Source organism: Callithrix jacchus, chromosome 6 (assembly GCF_049354715.1).
Source record: "Callithrix jacchus isolate 240 chromosome 6, calJac240_pri, whole genome shotgun sequence".
NCBI classification, from domain to species: Eukaryota; Metazoa; Chordata; class Mammalia; order Primates; family Cebidae; genus Callithrix; species Callithrix jacchus.
Genome location: NC_133507.1, coordinates 1,187,659 through 1,206,551, shown reverse-complemented (window position 1 = coordinate 1,206,551; position 18,893 = coordinate 1,187,659). Strand labels below are relative to the sequence as shown.

The following is an 18,893-nucleotide window of genomic DNA, read 5'->3' as shown; positions in this document are numbered from 1 at the left end:
GATAAAACAAGACTCCAAGTTGGTGAAGATACAGTTAAAGTGTTCACTGTAAAGTTTTTTCAACTTTGCTGTACGTTCATAAATGTTCATGATAAAATATCAACGAAAACAATTTTCATCCCTCCTCCTCTGTGACAGCCTCAGCCTGAGAAACCCACAGTGGGAAGGGAAAGGAGGGCAGTGTGTTTGTTTATGACCACCCACCCTCACTTCTTAGCATTGCTTTCTGGCTCTTCTAGGGTTGGATAGGGGCAGGGAGAAAGGAGAGACAGAGGAACAGATAGGGCCTTATTGAATAGTTCAGCTGTATTATGGTGTCACATTTTAGGAGCAGGCATGCAGTTTTGGGCCCTTTCTCATGCGTTCCTGAGAAATTCTCCTGGTAGGGATCTCTGACAGCAGTTCACTACCTCAGGTAATACAGTTTCTAGGAAGCCACTAAGAGCCCTCCTACCACCTGCCTCTGGGGGTCCTGGGCAGCCTCTTCCTTACCCCTGGAAGGAAGCTTTTCAGGGCAGCGTCCTCCTTAAAATCAATGGTTTTCTCGATTATGGAATTCCTATTTGGCCCATATAAAACATGCAAACACCTTTGTTTGGCTTAACTTGAAGTACGGGCCACTCCCAGCTCCAGTCTTTATCGCTTCTATCTGCCCCATTATTTCAACTTGGCCACAGCCTTTTGCCTTTGGATTGTATTCAGATGGGATAGCAGTTCCCGTGTTCTCCAGCCTTCAGGGACGTGAGCTAATCGGTTTGAATGGTTAATAACCTATAATCCAATAAAAAATTAAAAAAAAAAAAAAAGAAGTTACTGTTCAGGCAGCTCATTAGCTTTAAAATGAAGCAGCACCCTTTTCCCATCCATGAGAATTGGGTGAGGAGGGAGTTCATACAACACACAACCCTTTCAAAAGTCTTCAGTGTAATTAAAAAAAAAATGCCCAGCGTGGTGGCTCACATCTGTAATCCCAGTACCTTGGGCAGCTCAGGTAGGCAGATCATAAGGTCAGGCTTTGGAGACTACCCTGGCAAACATGGGGAGACCCTGTCTCTACTAAAAATTAAAAAATTAGCTGAGTGTAGTGGTGGGCCCCTGTAATTCCAGCTACTCAGGAGGCTTAGGCAGGAAAATCACTTGAACCTGAGAGGCAGAAGTTGTAGTGAGCCCAGATCATGCCACTGCACTCCAGCCTCGGGAACAGAGCAAGACTCTCTCTTAAAAAAGAGAATTTTTAGTCCTGTACTGTAAAGGTAAGAGGTAGATAATAACCTATTCTGGCAAAACTGGTTCTTGCCCACACCATTTGAAAAGTCTAGAACCTGATTGTAAATGAAAGGATTCTTGACAACTACTGTTTGGCGCTTGATCTTTGACTCCAATGCCAAACTTGGAGAAGACAGCATGTTTCCACTGTTCTGAAAACAGTAGCTAATCTGTGCTTCCCTTTGCTGTCTCGAGTATAGTAAAACATTTATGAGGTACAGAGGCTTGCAGAAAAGTATTTTAGAAGTGGAGTCAGAACTCTACTGTGGAAAGGGGGCTGAGAGAATCATGAATCCGATTCCTTCTCTTGCCAGAGGAGACTCAGATTTGTGATGTGGTTTCTCTGGGTAAACATGAGTAAGTAACAGAAGAGATCAGTAAAACTCTGGTCCACTGCTTAGAAATTAGTGTTTTATGACCTCCCCTCTGCCAGGGAAATAAGCATGAAGACAGCGCTTTTCCTCCCACTATTTTTAAAATTCAGATGAGGAGGTGTTTTATTGCTCCACGTGGTGCGCTTTTGAACTGAGAGGGACTGAGCACGGAGAAGCCCGAGTAGCACTGCCCCCACCCCGTGCCACCTGAAACTCATCATGCTGCTTTCTTTGGAGCGGCTGCCCATTTAAAAGAAGACTTAAGGGGTTTCATTTGGCTCTGTGATTCTGCTGGAAGGAGGCCTGAGTAAGGTTGAGCTGAGGTTGCAGAGGAAAGGAGCCGTTTGTCCCACAACCTGAACAAAACAGAACTATGATGAAGCAGCATTGTCCATCTGAGGTAATACCCAAGGTACATTGCCTCATGTCAAGAAAATCAAGGACGTGAATACACATGGAGTGAGGTTAAGAATGGAGGTTTTACAGGCAAAAGAAGAAAAGAGAACATCTCTCTCTTCTGCAGAGAGAGAGAGGGGCTTCTGAGTGTGTTTTCTGGTGAACTGCACAAGGTTTTATAGACTTGTTGAGGAGATGGTGTTTCATTTACATAGGGTCCAAATATGGGTTGGACCAGGTGAGAGCTTTACATAGCTCGTGAAGAAGCTGGCTATCCACCCGAATCTTCTTATGCATATAGGTTTTCTACTTGGCCAGTGCATGTTGTCTGTCCCTTACTCCACTTGTGGTTGATAAAGAAAAAGGAAGATGAAGCCGTCAGGTTGAGCATGCCTGGCACCCAAGTAGCCTCCTATTGTTACAGCTGCTGGCATTCGCCTGTGCAAGCTTCCAGCTTGCTTGTCTATATCTGCAGCTCGATTTTACAGGCCGCTCTTTGTTAGAAATGGTTTTGGGGCTGCTTTTTATTCAAAGGGAAACCTTACCAAAGACTTCCTTACTTTCAATCTCTGACTAAATCATTTCTTTAGAACTCCTGTATCAATGGGACTTCTGGATTACAGTTGAAGTAGTTTTGGCTGATCATCAACTCTGCCTCCACTTAATAGTGAATGCTTTTATTTTCTATGTTTCAAGGAGGGTCTCTTTGCTTCTTGCCCTTCTTCAGAATAGCAGTGTGGAAATTGCACTTAAGAACACCTGTTGGACACAGTGGCTCACACCTGTAATCCTAGAAATTTAGGAGGCTAATATGGGAAAATTTCTTCAGGCCAGGAATTTGAGAGCAGTCTGGGCAACATAGCGGTACCCCATCTCTCAAAAAAAAAATTACTGGGTGTGGGGATGCATACCTGCTGCCCTGTTGGCCCAGCTTCTGTCAGGAGGCCATGGCAGAAAGGTCACTTGAGCTCAGGAGTTTGGGGCTGCAGTGAGCTATGGTCATGCCACTGTACTCCAGCCTGGGTGACTCCATCTCTTGAAAAACACAACAAAAACCAACAAAAGCCCACTTTCTATCTGGAATGGGAACCGGTAGAGCCTTATGACAGTGAGTGACTCAGAGGCAGAGCAAACGTTTGGCCACAGTTTTAATGGTGCAATTTGAACCCTGTGTTTGTCCTACTGACCAAGGCTGTGGCTGTCTTAGGGTCCTCCATATGGTCTGGCCTTGGAGGAGAAGAAACTCTTCTTGTTCAACACTTTCTGTTTGTGGAGCCCAAGATAAGAACTTTATGTTTGTTTCACAGATGACAGGGTGCTAAATAGCTTGCTTAGAATCACACAAGTCAGAGGTAGGAGGGCCACGTTCTTTAACCAGTTTGTGAGTAGATGTCTTCCCAAGAACGTACAGCTGATGGCATAATGCTGACCTTAAGCCTAGGTTAATCCAATTGATGTTTAATGAAAAGCAATAGATTTCCTCCTGTAGCCCAAGAAAGAGCCACTTGACTACAGCTAATCGGTGAGAGAAATACCTCTATCAAAGGAATAGGTGATCAGAATTCATGGGCAGCAATGGGACATAGGAATGTGGAAATGAGAGGTGTGGGCTCCAGGGATGCTGGAGAAAACTCCTCCTCCAGTATTCCCTAACTCTCGAATGCTGCTGTCTTTTCAATACAAATACAAACCCACTCTGTTGTTTTGCACTGCCCCGTGCCCTGAATCTCTTGTTTGTGGACTGTATCCTCCAGTAACTTATTCAAGCAAGGATACACTGAAGCAAATTGTTCTGAAATATGACTTTATTTCTTCTTACACTTACATGACTGGTGGGGCATAGAATTTTTGATTGAAAATGATTTCCCATTCAAGTTTTAAAGATACTACTCCATTATTTCCCAGCTTCTGGTAGTGCTGTTGAGAAGCCTGAAATCATTCTGATTTCTGATTCTTTGTAAATACTGTTTTTTAAAAAACTTTTCTGAAAACTTAGGAGAGCTGTTTTCCTTTGTCATATATTGCAGATTTTCAAGACAATGTTCCTTGGTGTGAGTTTGTGTTCATGTGTTTAAACCTAGGAGGTTATGTTATTCAACTTGAGAAGTTGCCTTTTTTTTTTTAACTTTTATTTAAGTCCAAAGGTTCAAGCACAGGTTTGTTATTTAGGTAAAGTCTGTCATGAGGTTTGTTGTACAGATCATTTCATTACTCCTGTATTAAGCCTAGTCCCATTTAGTTGTTTTTCCTGATCTTCTTCCTTCTCTCATTCTCCACTCTCTGAAAGGCTCTAGTGTGTGTTGTTCTTCCGCCTGTTGTTTGTTCCTGTGTTCTCATCATTTAGCTCCCACTTGCAAGTGAAAATATCTGGTATTTGGATTTTGTGTTCCTGCGTTAGTTTGCTAAGAATAATAGTCTCCAGTTTCATCTCTGTCCCTGAAGAGAACATGATCGCATTCTTTTGTGGCTGCCTAGTGTTTTTTGTTGTATATGTACCACATTTTCTTTATCCAGTCTACCATTGATGGGCATTTAGCTTGATTCCATATTTTTGCTATTGTGAACAGTGCTGCCATGGACATATGCGTGCACATGTCTCTATAACAGAAGGATTTATATTCCTTTGGGTACATACCTAGTAACCCATTACTAGGTTTGCTGAATCAAATGGTATTTCACTCTTTAGGTCTTTGAGGAATCATAACACTTTTTCACAATGGCAGAACTAATTTGCATTCCCGAATACAGTGTGTAAGTGTTGTTTTTCTCTCTAACCTTGCCAGTATGTGGTTTTTTTTTTCTTTAATAATTGCCATTATGACTGGTGGGAGATGGTATCTTATTATAATTTTCATTTGCATTTCTCTAATAATCAGTGACGTTGAGCTTTTTTAATATGATTGCTTGTTGCATATATGTCTTGTTTTAAAAGTGTCTGTTTATGTTCTTTGCCCACCTTTTTATGGGTTGTTTGTTTTCCTCTTGTAAATTTAATTTCCCTACCGATGTTTGATATTAGATTTTTGTGGAATGCATAGTTTACAAACATTTTCTCACATTCTGTAGGTTGTCAGTTTTCTCTGTTGATAGTTTATTTTGCTGTGTGAAAGTTTCTCATTTTAATTTGACCCCAGTTTTCAATTTTGCTTTTGTTACCTTTTCTTTTGGCATGTTCATGATGAAATCTTTGCCTATGCTTAGGTTTTGAATGGCATTGTCTCGTATCTTGCAGAGCTTTTATAGTTTTTGGTTTTACATATCAGTGTTTAATCTATCATGAGCAAATTTTTGTATGTAATGTAAAGAAGGGGTCTAGTTTCAGTCTTTTGCATATGGCTATCCAGTTATCCTGGCATCGTTTATTGAATAGGGAGAATCTTTTCCCCCTTGCTTGTTTTTGTTAAGTTTGCCAAAGATCAGATAGTTGTAGAAGCTTGGTTTTGTTTCTGGATTCTCTATTCTGTTCCATTAGTCTATGTGTTTGTTTTTGTACCAGTACTATGCCGTTGTTTCCTGTAGCCCTGTAATGCAGTTTGAAGTCTGGTAGCATGTCGCTTCCAGCTTTGCTCTTCTCGCTTAGGGTTGCCTTGGCTGTTTTTGGTTCCACATAAATTTTTCAAAAGCTGGTTTTCTGAAAAAAATAATAAAACTCAACCTACTTCTTAACATTTTTCAAGAACCCAAATGAAATCATGACTGCTCTTGGAGATGGCACTCTGTATGTTTCAATTTACTACCCAGTAACTGGTCTATTAAAATCATACTGGTTAAAAAATAATAAACTTGAAGCTAGACCAATGAAGGAGAAAGGGAAGAGATTCAAATAACCACCATCAAAAACAATAAGGGCAATATTACCACTGACCCCACAGAAATACAAACCACCCTCAGAGAATATGATGTACAACTGTAGGCACTTTTTTTTCTTTAATTTTGAGACGAAGTTTTGTGCTTGTTGCTCAGGCTGGAGGACAATGATGAGATCTCGGCTTAGTGCAACCTCTGCCTCCTGAGTTCAAGCTATTCTCCTGCCTCAGCTTCCTGAGTAGCTGGGATGACATGCATGTGCCACCATGTCTGGTTAATTGTGTATTTTTAGTAGACATGGGGTTTCTCCATGTTGATGTAGCTGGTCTTGAACTCCCAATCTCAGGTGATCAACCCACCTTGACCTCCCAAAGTTCTGGGATTGCAGATGTGAGCCACTGAACCTGAAAAAATTGAGAAATCTAGAAGAAACTGATAAATTCCTGGTCACAACCACCCTCCCTGAGATGCAAGTTTGGTTTAACATATGCAAATTGATAAATGTCATCGTCACATAAACAGAACTAAAGAAAAAAATTACCCACATGATTATCTCAATGGATGCAAAAACAGCTTTTGATAAAATTCAACTTTCATGTGTGTTAAAAACTCTCAAACCAGGTATTGAAGGAACATACCTCAAAATAATAAGAGCCACATGTGACAAAACCACAGCCAGCATCATACTGAATGGAAAAAAGCTGAAAGCATTCCCCTTAAAAATTGGCACAAGATAAAGATGCCCTCTCTCCCCACTCCCATTCAGCATAGCTTTGAGGGTGTTCTTTGCTCTTGGGTTTCTAATTCTTTTAATTGTGATGTTGGGTAGTTAACTTGAGATCTCAATTTTGTTTTTGAGATGGAGTGTTGTTCTCTCAACCAGGCTGGAGTGCAGTGGTGTGATATGGGCTCACTGCAACATTTATCTCCTGGGTTCAAGCAGTTCTCCTGCCTCAGCCTCCTGAGTACCTGGGATTACAGGTATGTGCCACAACACCAGCTAATTTTTGTATTTTTAGTAGAATGGGGTTTCACCATGTTGGTCAGGCTGGTCTCAAACTCATTATTTACCCAGGAGTCATTCAGGAGCAAGTTACTCAGTTTCCATGTAAGTGTATGGTTTTGAATGAATTTCTTAGTCCTGATTTCAAATGTGATTGCATTTCCTTTGTGACCTAAGGTATCTTCTATACTTATGAATGATCTATGTGTTGAGTTGAAAAAATGTGTATTCTGCAGTCATTGGATGAAATGTTCCTTGAATATCAGTTCCATTTGTTCTGTAGAAAAGATTAAATTTCATGTTGATTGGTTGGTTTTCTGTCTGGAAGATCTGTCCAGTGCTGAAAGTTGGGTGTTGTAGTCTCCAGCAATTACTGTGTTAGGGTTTATCTCTCTCTTTCTTATTTGCTGCGTGTGTCTGTTCTTTTTTCTCTCTCTCTGTCTGTCTCTATTTCTGTCTTTGGAATTCTGATCATTTTAGTGTTGAACCTGTTCAAATTTTCTTCCGGATTTCAACTTTTTTCTTATCGCTATTTCTGGAAGACATAAGGTTCATCTACTCAACTTTGTTGTCTTACTATTCTAACAAGAATTTTTCACAAGTTCTGCTGTCATATTTTTAATTTCTAAGCGTTTACTTTTTCTTTAAATTTGGTTCTTGTTTCATGAAAATGGTAACACTTTTATCTCTTCGAGAACATTCATATGGGTTTCAGAAATTTAATTTCAAAAAATTAGCTGGGCATGGTGGTGCGTGCCTGTAATCCCAGCTACTCGGGAGGCTGAGGAAGGAGAATTGCCTGAACCCAAAAGGCGGAGGCTGCGGTGAGCCGAGATTGTGCCGTTGCACTCCAGCTTGGGCAACAAGAGCGAAACTTCATTTCTAAAAAAAAAAAAAAAGTTCTGAAAGTGGTGTTTTCTGATTTTCCCTCAGATAATTAGATATAGAAGGTAGCCATACATTTTTGGCTAACTCAGCATTCGTTGCTCCATTCAGTGAATTCATCTTTATATTCATGTTCTTTCTCTCCAGCTTAATATCCAAAATTTAAAAGTGAGGAATGCAGAATAGTTGAACTAAAAGAAACAGATCAACCACAACCTGCCTCTTCTTCCTCTCACCCAAAGAAAACCATTGTTAACATTTTGCTATATTCTCTTTATGTACTTTTCTCAGGTACTTTTATTCGAATATATTTTTGATCATAAAATTGTCTTAGACAATAAGTTGTCAGAGAAGAACACCCACTCTTTTTACACTCCAGGCTTCCAGCTTGAAGGTGACTGACTTGGGAATCCTGTATTTTAACAAGATATGATGTTGATATGGAATCTTTTATTGGACTGTTCTGAGGTGTTCTCTTTTTAGCATACTCTCCTTCATCCCCTTCTTCCCTGCTATGCACACACAAACACATTCACACATACATGCATTCTTTCTTTCTCTCTCACATGCACATTCTCATACGCAAATACAAGCATGCTCATACACATGTGCACACACACAGGCACGTTCATGCACACACTCACACTCATATGAACCAACATGCACATACACACTCTCCTTCATCTCTTTCCTCCCTGCTACACACACACACTCTAACACTCATATGCACATGTGCACACACACATATGTACAACATGCAATGTGTCAGAAGGCCATGTAGAAAATGATTGTTACTCTCCAAAAGGAAGGACACCCACACTTTTGCAATGGAAAAAAACAGCTCTGTTTTTGTAAAAAAAAAAAAAAAAAAAAAAAAAAAAAGAATTTTCTATTAGGCCTAGAAAGAAACTTAAAAAGTGTTTCTTCTTTTATCTAATCGGAACTTGTGTATGTGCACACACCCGTGTGACAGAAAGAGCCAGGGAGAGAGGGAGGGAGAGGAGGTGAAGGCAAGAAGAGAGAGGGCGATTAAAAAGCAAGTGCACTGTGGCAAGCTCGTCTGGACTAAGTGAGAAGCAGGCCGTTGTGTTGATGAGATAGGAGCTCGGAATGCTTCCTGGTACCAAGACTGTCATAACTGGAATTGGGGTCTGAAAAAGTGACAGCAAAATTCAGCGTTCCTTTGACAACCACTCAGAAAATAGAATGTGAGGAAGCAGGAGGAAGGGAAGGTGTGGGGCCAGCCATGAGAATGCACCCCGCTGCTCCACGGATGCCTAGAAATGCTGGTCACTTATAGGGCACAGGTGAGGGGAAGTCTGGACTGGTGGCAGTAGTGCTGCCAAGCCACGTAGCCTGCTCTCTCAAGGGTGAATGTTCTTGCATAAATAGTGGGGAAGATTATTCCCTAGTTTTTATACGCCCCATTTGTCCTAGACACAGATTTTAATGTTCTCAGGTGATCGCTTGCTTGATTGTCTGTGTAACAGATCAGCAATCCTTTTTTATTTTCTGGAAAGGTCTAGGCAGTAAATATTTTAGGCTTGGCAGCCCATATGTTCTCTGTCACAGCTACTCATCTCTGCGGTTGTGGTGTGAAAGCAGCCATAGAAATGGGTAATAAAGGAGTGGGGCTGAGTTCCAAAGTACTTTTATGAGAACTGAAAATTGCATTTTATATAATTGTTGACATGTCCCAAAATATTGTTACTTTTTTGAATTCTTTCACATTCGTGGCTCATGAGCTGTCTGACAAGAGATGACAGGCAGGAATTGGTGGATGGGCCATGGTTGCCCAAACCCTGTGTCCAAATCATGGCATTGTACAAGCAGGAGGGATCTCTGACCCTCTCTTTTTTTCCTCTTTCCTTCTTTTCAGTTTCTCATTGTGCTGATTTGGAAACCAGAAATCGAAAGCTCTGGGAAGTGAACTCTTTCTGACTTAACCTGTTAGTGGCAGTGTTAGGATAAAATGTCAGGTCTCAAGGAGCACTTCTTAGAGCCCAGATCAGACTGAATGCTGCTTTTGTGATTGCAGAAGGCATACCATCCTCTGGTACACTAGCTCCTTAGCGTCACCCTGAATCTGAAACTTAGTTCTTCATAAAGTCTTTTGTTCTATGATTCCTCAGTGCATCATTTGCTAATTTGCGCCAGTTATTTTGTTGAACACAACTGAGATATAGACATAAGCAAAGTTCCTACCCTTTAGGAACTCACTTCTTCAGGGCCTGGTTTTGATAATCCAGACAAAGCTACTTAAATGTAGTTTTATCCTTAAAAGCAAAATCGGCTGCACTTATGTAAGTTACAATAATAATTAGAATTTAGGAAAAATCCATTCTTAAAACAAGAAGGCAAAGAGAATAAAAAATAAACATCCAAGTCACCCTCTGACTGTGCGTTGGTTTTAAAACAACAAGACTATTATTTTAAGTGAACGCAAGGAAAATTTTGCTACCAAGCGAGTACAATTTCTAACAGGTGATACATCGACTCCTCTGATTCCAGACATTTCCGAAAGTGCCCTTACTACCTACATTACTTCCTTCTGTAAAGCTCTACTGATTAAGACTTTATCTTTTGTGGTTGGATTTTTGCTTTTGGAATTACAACCTGCTTTTCAAGTCACATTTTGTAAATTAGTTGAGGTATCTTGCTGAGTGATAAAGTCTGAGTCAAAAACTTCCTGAAAAGTGCCTCGTGAACTCGTGAGGCATCATGGCAAAGATCCCAATTGTTGGACTGAGGCAGAGAGGTAGAAAGAAGAACACAGACTTTAAGGTCTGACAGATGTAAGTATAGGTCCCACCTCCACCACGTATTAGATGTGTAATGTTAAATGAGCTACTATACCTCTTTGAGCCTCAGCTTTCCTCTCTGTAAAAAGAAGATGTTAAACCTTTCCTTGCACTATTGTTGTAGGGATTAGAGATGATGTCAATAAAAATGTTTCCAGCATGCTCGGTATTCAACGTACCTTGGATAGACTTATTTGGCCAGTTCACTGCAAAGGGTAATATACACGAGTAAGATTTTTTTTTTCTTCAAAATAGACTTTTTGGGATTAAACTCTAAAAAAGTGTTAAATAAATGAATCAAGATATTTTTCATTTCTGTTGTTGAAGTATCTGCCTTCTTACGTTTGGTAATGTTAGAATTTTCCACAGAAGAAGTTGACACTTTCCTTCTTAATCATACTGGCGATACCATGTTTCAACACTAGTTACTATTTTCTTTTCGAAAAGTGTCATTTGTCTAGCTTCCCTTGAAAGATCAGCTAAATGTCACATTATCCCTGCTTCTGCTAATCATTCAAAATGCTCACCACCATAGTCATAACATTTTCTTCATGCTCAAGTTGATTTAAAAAATGTTCTAAAGACAGTGTTGCTGAATTTTTATTTGTTTAATAAAAATTAGGCTTTTAAATATAAAAATATAGATTTATTATAAAGCCTCTAGAAAGCAAAGAAAAATAGATTTGAAAAATACCTTGTTTAATCACATAAAGCTAGGCAGAGTTAAATCACTGTTTCCATTTTGGTACATTTTATTTTAATCTTTTCACTATTTTAATGTCCTTCTTTATATCCATAATGGTGATAACATGATGTATATATGAACATGTATATATTATATAAATATATAAAATACATAACTATATCTTTTAAAAATGGTATCTGTAGGCCGGGCGCAGTGGCTCAAGCCTGTAATCCCAGCACTTTGGGAGGCCGAGGCGGGTGGATCACGAGGTCAAGAGATCGAGACCATCCTGGTCAACATGGTGAAACCCCGTCTCTACTAAAAATAAAAAAATTAGCTGGGCTTGGTGGCGCGTGCCTGTAATCCCAGCTACTCAGGAGGCTGAGGCAGGAGAATTGCCTGAACCCAGGAGGTGGAGGTTGTGGTGAGCCAAGATCGCGCCATTGCACTCCAGCCTGGGAAACAAGAGCGAAACTCCGCCTCAAAAAATAAATAAATAAAAAATAAAAACGGTATCTGTTTGTTTATTATATATAAATATATATCTAATGAGTATATATCTACATATCTACTTCTATATTTATATATCTCCATGATAGAAGTTGGAAAATACTGAAAACTGTAGAGGAGTTCGGAGAAACAACCTATAATCTCATTATACAGAAATAATTTTCTTCCCTTTTGCTTCTCCACATTTTGGCTTAGATCAAATTTAGAAATGATTTTCTTAACGTTTTTGGTATTGTGTTTTTAGAGTATCAAGATGTTGCTGCATATTCTGATTTTTATGTATAGTTGTGACAGGAACACCCACAAAAATAATTGTTCTAGAAAAGAATTTGTTAACAAATATTTTCTTCCAGGAAGTGGTGTATTAGCGTTTTAAAAGAAACATTTCTGGACGTCAAAGTAGACATTGGGCTTATATCAACAGCTCAATCTTTTTTAAAATACGCTTTATTTTTAGAGCAGTGTAAAGTTAATAGTGAGGCATAGTGGAAAGTACAGAGAGTTCCTACATTCCCACCTCCCCAAATGCACAGCCTCCTCCACTATCAGCCTTCCTCACTAGAGAGGTACATTTGTTACAATGGATGAACCAACATTGACTTATCACTGTCACCCATAGTTTATAATTGACATTAGGGACCATTCTTGCTGTCGTATATTCAGTGAGTTTTGACAAGGGTGTAATGGCATGTGTCTACCATTATAGTAACACACAGAGTAGTTTCATTGCCCTAAACATCCTCTATGCTCTGCCCATTTATCCTTCCCCACTTTTCAACCCCCAGAAATCACTGAACGTTTTGATGTCTCTATAGTTTTGCCTTTTCCAGAATGTCATATAGTTGGATTCATATAGTAAGTGGTCATTTGAGATTGGTTTCTTTCACTTAGTAGTATGTATTTGAGTTTCCTCTATGTCTTTTAATGGCTTCATAGCTCACGTGCTTTTTTTCTTCAACAAAAGCCACATTCAAAGATGATTGCTTTCATTGCTGAATAATATTCCACTGTGTCGATGTAGAGGTTTGTTTATCCAGGCACTTACGAGTCTATAGTAACCAGTGTGGAGCCTGGGGAAGCCATAAATGGCCTGGTTGTGGCGAAGGCCTGGAGCCTATGTCGATAGGAGCCATGGAGGTTGGAGGCATTAGATCTTAGAGCCATAGGGGAAGGCCTGGAGCTTGGGTTGACAGGGTCTGTCCCATAGCCTGTGGCTATAGAAACCTGCCTGGTGTTGAGTTCACTGAATTGTGCCTGGCATTGGAGTTGATGTTGAAGTCAGGTGTTACATTTACTCTCCTCTCTGCACATACATAGTATCTCTTTCCATGCTGCACTACCCAGGTTTAGGGGCGGGGTAATGCAGATAATAAAAAACTCTCTTTTATACTCTATTTTATGCCGTTTTTCTTACTTTTCTACTCCACAAACGTGCTATAACCTCTCACCTGGATTCCTTGTCTCTTTTGAAGACACTTTGATGCACGGATGGCTGTTCAAATTGATGTTTCTGTGAAGGAATAAGTGCTGAAAAGTTCTGTTTTGCCATTTTGTCCATGGCATTCTTCTCTGTTAACTGAAAAAATATTTTTACTGAATAACATATTGTTAACAATTGTCAGACCCTTGGTTTAGCTCTGGAAGTTTCTCCTTTAGAGCAAGTTCCTTTCATAGTTCTCTATAGAAAGACTATAGTTGTAAAATGTTGGTAGAGATGATATTTTGTGTGTAGAATTAAGGACCGATTACACATAAATGTTTAGCGGACAGTAAACATTTGTGAGTAATCTGTTCTTACACACAAAAAGAAGGTCTATAGCTTTAGGAAAGGGAAAATTATCAAGGTTATTCAGACAATATAAAATGAGTTGAGAAAATTGAAGGGAATGTTTATACTTGAATGAGACCTCATGGAGAAAGACAAAATCAGGAAGCCATGGGAGAATATTTGCATTCTCGGAACCACAAAAGTGAGGAAAGCCAAGAGCACAGCTGGAGTTGCACCAGATCAAGTAGACATTCCATCAGAGCCTGAACTGAGAATGCACCATTCCTAGTCACCTTGATAACAGCCCCATTTTCTGTTAGTAATACTCTATGAGAAAAATCTTGCAAAAATAGTCAGAAAAGGCAGAGTCACATGCGGTTCAGTGTGTTCCACCTTGGCAGACGGTCTTAGGAGGAGTTTTGGAAGGATCGTGCTGCAGGCAATGGATGAGATAATGATGAGAAATTTACCAGCTCTGTATAAAAAGGCAAGCGAAATATATGCTTGTGAATTTTTGGCTGCTTTTTTATGCTGTATTTTCAGATCAATTTTATCCCAGTTAATGTGAATATAAACTCTGATTGTTATGGTTATCTTTCGTGGGGTGTCTATTAGTTTGTCAGAAATTGTATCAGGAACTTTATATCAATCACTAAATTACACATTTCCAAGCTGCATATGAATTAGGTATTACTATGATCATTTTACAGATGAAGAAGATGAGACTCAGAGCAATACATAAGTTGCCCAAGGTCAGAGAGCAAGTAAGTACCAGAAATAAAAGCCAGATAAATCTCATTCCCATATCCTTGCTCTTTCTATGATGTTTCAGAGTTGATTACAAAAAGAATTGTTCTGTGTGCCCAGGATAATTTACTACCTACTAAATTTAACCATAGGGCAGTCTTATAAACAGGGTAGAGTATGCAGTTAAGATAAAATTTGAGAGGAAAAAATTAAATTAAAATAGTACATAACCAATGATCAGAATATTCTCTCAGTATTTTAGAAATTTATGTAAGAATAAACTAGATACTGATAAAAAAGTCACATTCTTTATGCACAAATCTTGTAAGTAGCTACTGTTAAAGAGAGGATATTATTTACCTAGAAGAAAGTGGGGTTGTCAACCACTATATAACCATTAGTGGGGTGAATGTCTTTTTTATTTTAGGCCTCTGGCTGATGGATCCAAGAGGTAGATACGTGATGTCAAAATATTCTCTTTTATAGGTAATTACAATTTACAATGGAAGATACAGAGGCCACAAGGTAGTAGAGTTGAGTTATATTAACAGAAAACCTTGTTAGAGAAAAGAACCACCTCTCACTATCATGTTCAATGGCAAAGATTAATAGAAGGTACAGCAAAATGGACAGACATGCGAGTATACCCACATTGATATTGGAAGTAACTTTTTTCTTATATACTATAAATCATATCCCAGAATATACTCATAATGTGTACACTTATTGGGATATTACAATCAATTTACAAAATATGTACCTTATGTACATTGACTGTGATGTACATATGTGTACACAATACAGATGTACAAAAAATGTACATAATCTGTACAATATTACATTTATATGTACATAATGTGTACACAGTAGGTATGTACATAATGTGTACAATATGTAAATATATTGTAATACAATGATTTCATATAATCACAACAGCATATATAATCACAATACACATATAATACATAATATCAATATAAATGTACATATTGCACACATTATATACATTTACATTTATTGTGATATGATATGTACACATGTACATTATGCACACGTGCAGATTTGCGGTATATACACGTGTACGTAAGTGCACAGTATGTACATATGTACACTACACATATGTTCATATAATGTAGATATGTACCTTCTGTACAGGAGTACACAGTATGTACAATATGTACACGTATATACTAGGTACACATATAGGTGTATACCCACTTTGGTAACCGGAGAGATTTCTATCTAATATACTAAATATAAAATCCCAGAATGTAGTCATAGTGTGTACATTTATTGTCGTATTGTGATAAATGTATTAAATAGGCACAATCTGTACATGTACTCTGCTGTACATAGGTGTACACAATGCACATGTACAAAAAATGTACATAATCTGTAAAATATCTACCTATATATTTCTATAATGTGTACACAATGCATAGGTACATAATGTGTGCACTATGCACATTCCTTAAAATATCAGTGATAAAATATATATAATCACAGTAAGATATATAATCACACTAATACATATATGTAGTGTAATATCACCAAAAAGTACGTATTGTACACATTAGGTATGTATTAGGTACATATGTATAGTGCACATATTATGAAAATATATATGTATCATAACACCATATGTACACGTATACAAATATGTGCCTACTATTTAAACAATGTACACATGCAGAAATAGGTGCAAACTACATGCCTATGCACAGCAGGCTATCACTACAGTTCTGCTCGTAGCAGCCTCAATGCCCACCCTGGCTGCTTAAAGACCCCCTAGCTAGGGGGCTGTGGGTACAGCTGCTGGGGCCCGGCTATTTTGAAAATGTGGTGTAATATGATACTGGCAACCTATCACACAGAAATGATAATGTTATTGTGGTTCTTTACATATTAGGCAATAGTTCTAGTTACACATTTGGCATATTGACAAAAATGTCATCCTCACCCCATTGACATTAGAATTGAAAGCATAGGAGGATTTCACCCCTTGCAATGTTTAATTCAATATAATTGTTTTCTTGTTTACATTAGTGACCATATCAGAGCACGGTGTACATCTCTTGCAGTATTCAGAATATTTCTCTATGGGCAGCAACATTTTTCTCTCCTTATCTGGATATTAGGAAGAATATCACAGGACCGGCTTACAGCGCCAGTTACATCGTGAGTAATGTCATCTATAATCCCCTAGATATTAAGAACAATGTAACGGGGATCTCGTGTGCTTTTGGAGATATTTGGAGTAATATCCTTTTAGTTTCTGGATATTAGAAACAATACTACAGTGGTGGTGTACACTTCCTGCGATATTAAGAGTGTACTCATCCTCTGTCCCTGGGATATTAGGAACTACATCGCAGAAGCGTTGCACTTTGCCTATAATATTGGAACAATCACAGAGTGTACACCTTCTTTCATTGTGAGAGAAATACCTACTTAGGATATGATGGATAATATCACAAAATGGACACACATGGGTATATACCCACTGTGATATTGGAGGTCATTTTTATCTAATATACTAAAAGTCATAACCCGGAAAAAACTCATAATGTGTACACTTATTGAGATGTTACAATCAATGTGCAAATACATACCATATGTACATAGAGTGTTATGTACATATGTGTACACAATACAGATGTACCAAAAACGTACATAATCTGTACAATATGTGCAATTACAGGTACATAATGTGTACACAATAGGTATGTACGAAATGTGTGCAATATGTACATTTATTGTAATATTACAATGATATCATATCACAACAGCATATAAAATCACAATACACAAGTAATACATAATATAAATGTACATATTGCACACATCGTGTACATTTACATTTATTGTGGTATCACGGTGTGTACACATGCACATCATGTACCCATTATGTACACATGTACAAAATATGCACATGTACATATGTGTGAACAGTATGCATGTGCACACTATGTACACATAAATACATATAATGTTGACATGTACATTTTGTACATGAGTACCTAATATGCACAATATGTACACGTATAAACTATGTACACACCTGGGTGTACACCCTCTTTGGTCAATGGAGTAATTTCTAATATGGTAAAAATTATATTTTAGAAAGTACTCATAATGTGTACATTTATTGGCATATCACAAGAAATGTATAAAATAGGTACAGTCTGTACATTTACTCTGCTGTGCATGGTGTACACAATACACATGTAGAGAAAGTGTACATAATCTGTAAAATATGTACCTATATATTTCTATATTGTGTACACAATACATAGGTATATAATGTGTACACTATGCACATTCCTTAAAATATTAGTGATAAAATATATTTAATCACAATAAGATATATAATCACAGTAATATATATTGTCTAATATTACAAAAAAGTACATATTGTACACATTAGGTATGCATTAGGTACATATGTATTTTGCACATATTATGTAAATATAAATTTATCGTGATAAAACCATATGTATGCATGTACATATATATACCCGATATTAAAACTATTTACATATGTAGTAATAGGTGCAAACTATGTACCGATGCACAGCACGCTATTACCAAAGCCCCCCTTATAGCAGCCCCCAGGCCCAGCCTGGCTGCTTAGAGACCCCCTGGCAATTGGGCTGTGCCCACAAATACTGCTCGAATGCCTGTAGCAGCCCCCATGCCCACCCTGGCTGCTTAGGGACCCCCTGACTAGGTGTCTGTGCCCACAGCCCATGCCAGAGTGCCCGTAGCGGCCCCCAGGCCAACCATGGCTGCTCAGGGACCCCTGGCTGGGTCGATGTGCTCACAGACCCCACCAAAAAGCCCAGAGCAGCCCCCAGGCCCACCCTGGCTGCTTAGGGGTCCCGTCGCTTGTGGGCTCTGCCCACAGCTGCTGAGGCCCAGCTATTTTGCAAATCCGGTGTAATATGATACTGGCAACCATATTATATAAAAATGATAATCTTATTCTGTTTTTTTGTATATTAGGCAATAGCTCCAGTTACACCTCTGCCATATTGACAAAAATGTCATCCTCACCCCCATTGACATTAGAATGAAAATCATAGGGGAGTTTCATTCCTTGCAATGCTTAATTCAATGTAATTGTTTTCTCGCTTACATTAGTGACCATATCAAAGCATGGTGTACATCTCTTGCCGTATTAAGAGTATTTCCCTATGGGCAGTAACATTTTCCTCTCCTTCTCTGGATATTAGGAACAATATTCCAGGACCAGAGTACAACCCCAGTCACGTCGTGGGTAATGTCATCTGTAATTCTCTAGTTATTAGAAACAATATCACGGGGGGCTTGTGTGCTTTCTGAGATATTTGGAGTAATATCCTTTCCGTTTTTGAACATTAGAAACAATACTACAGTGGTGGTGTACACTTCCTGCGATATTCAGGGTATGGTCATCCTTTGTCCTCAGGATATTATTAACTACATCACAGACGAGTTTTAGTTTGCCTTGATATTGGAGCAATCCGAGAGTGTAAACCTGCTTTCACAATGAGAGAAATACCTACTCAGGATATGATGGATAATATCACAAAATGGACACACATAAGTGTATACCCACTTTGATATTGAAAGTAATTTTTATCTAACATACTAAAAATCATATCCCAGA

The 18,893-nt window shown here is 38.6% G+C and overlaps 1 long non-coding RNA gene across 1 annotated transcript; it reads left to right on the top strand.

The window, feature by feature from the left end:
• The first annotated feature begins 1,918 nt into the window (after positions 1 to 1,918).
• Positions 1,919 to 14,898, top strand: LOC144576745 (uncharacterized). The gene is made up of 3 exons (XR_013519214.1): positions 1,919 to 2,040; positions 14,206 to 14,259; positions 14,729 to 14,898. It is a non-coding gene; the product is annotated as an uncharacterized LOC144576745 (long non-coding RNA).
• The last annotated feature ends 3,995 nt before the right edge of the window (positions 14,899 to 18,893 follow it).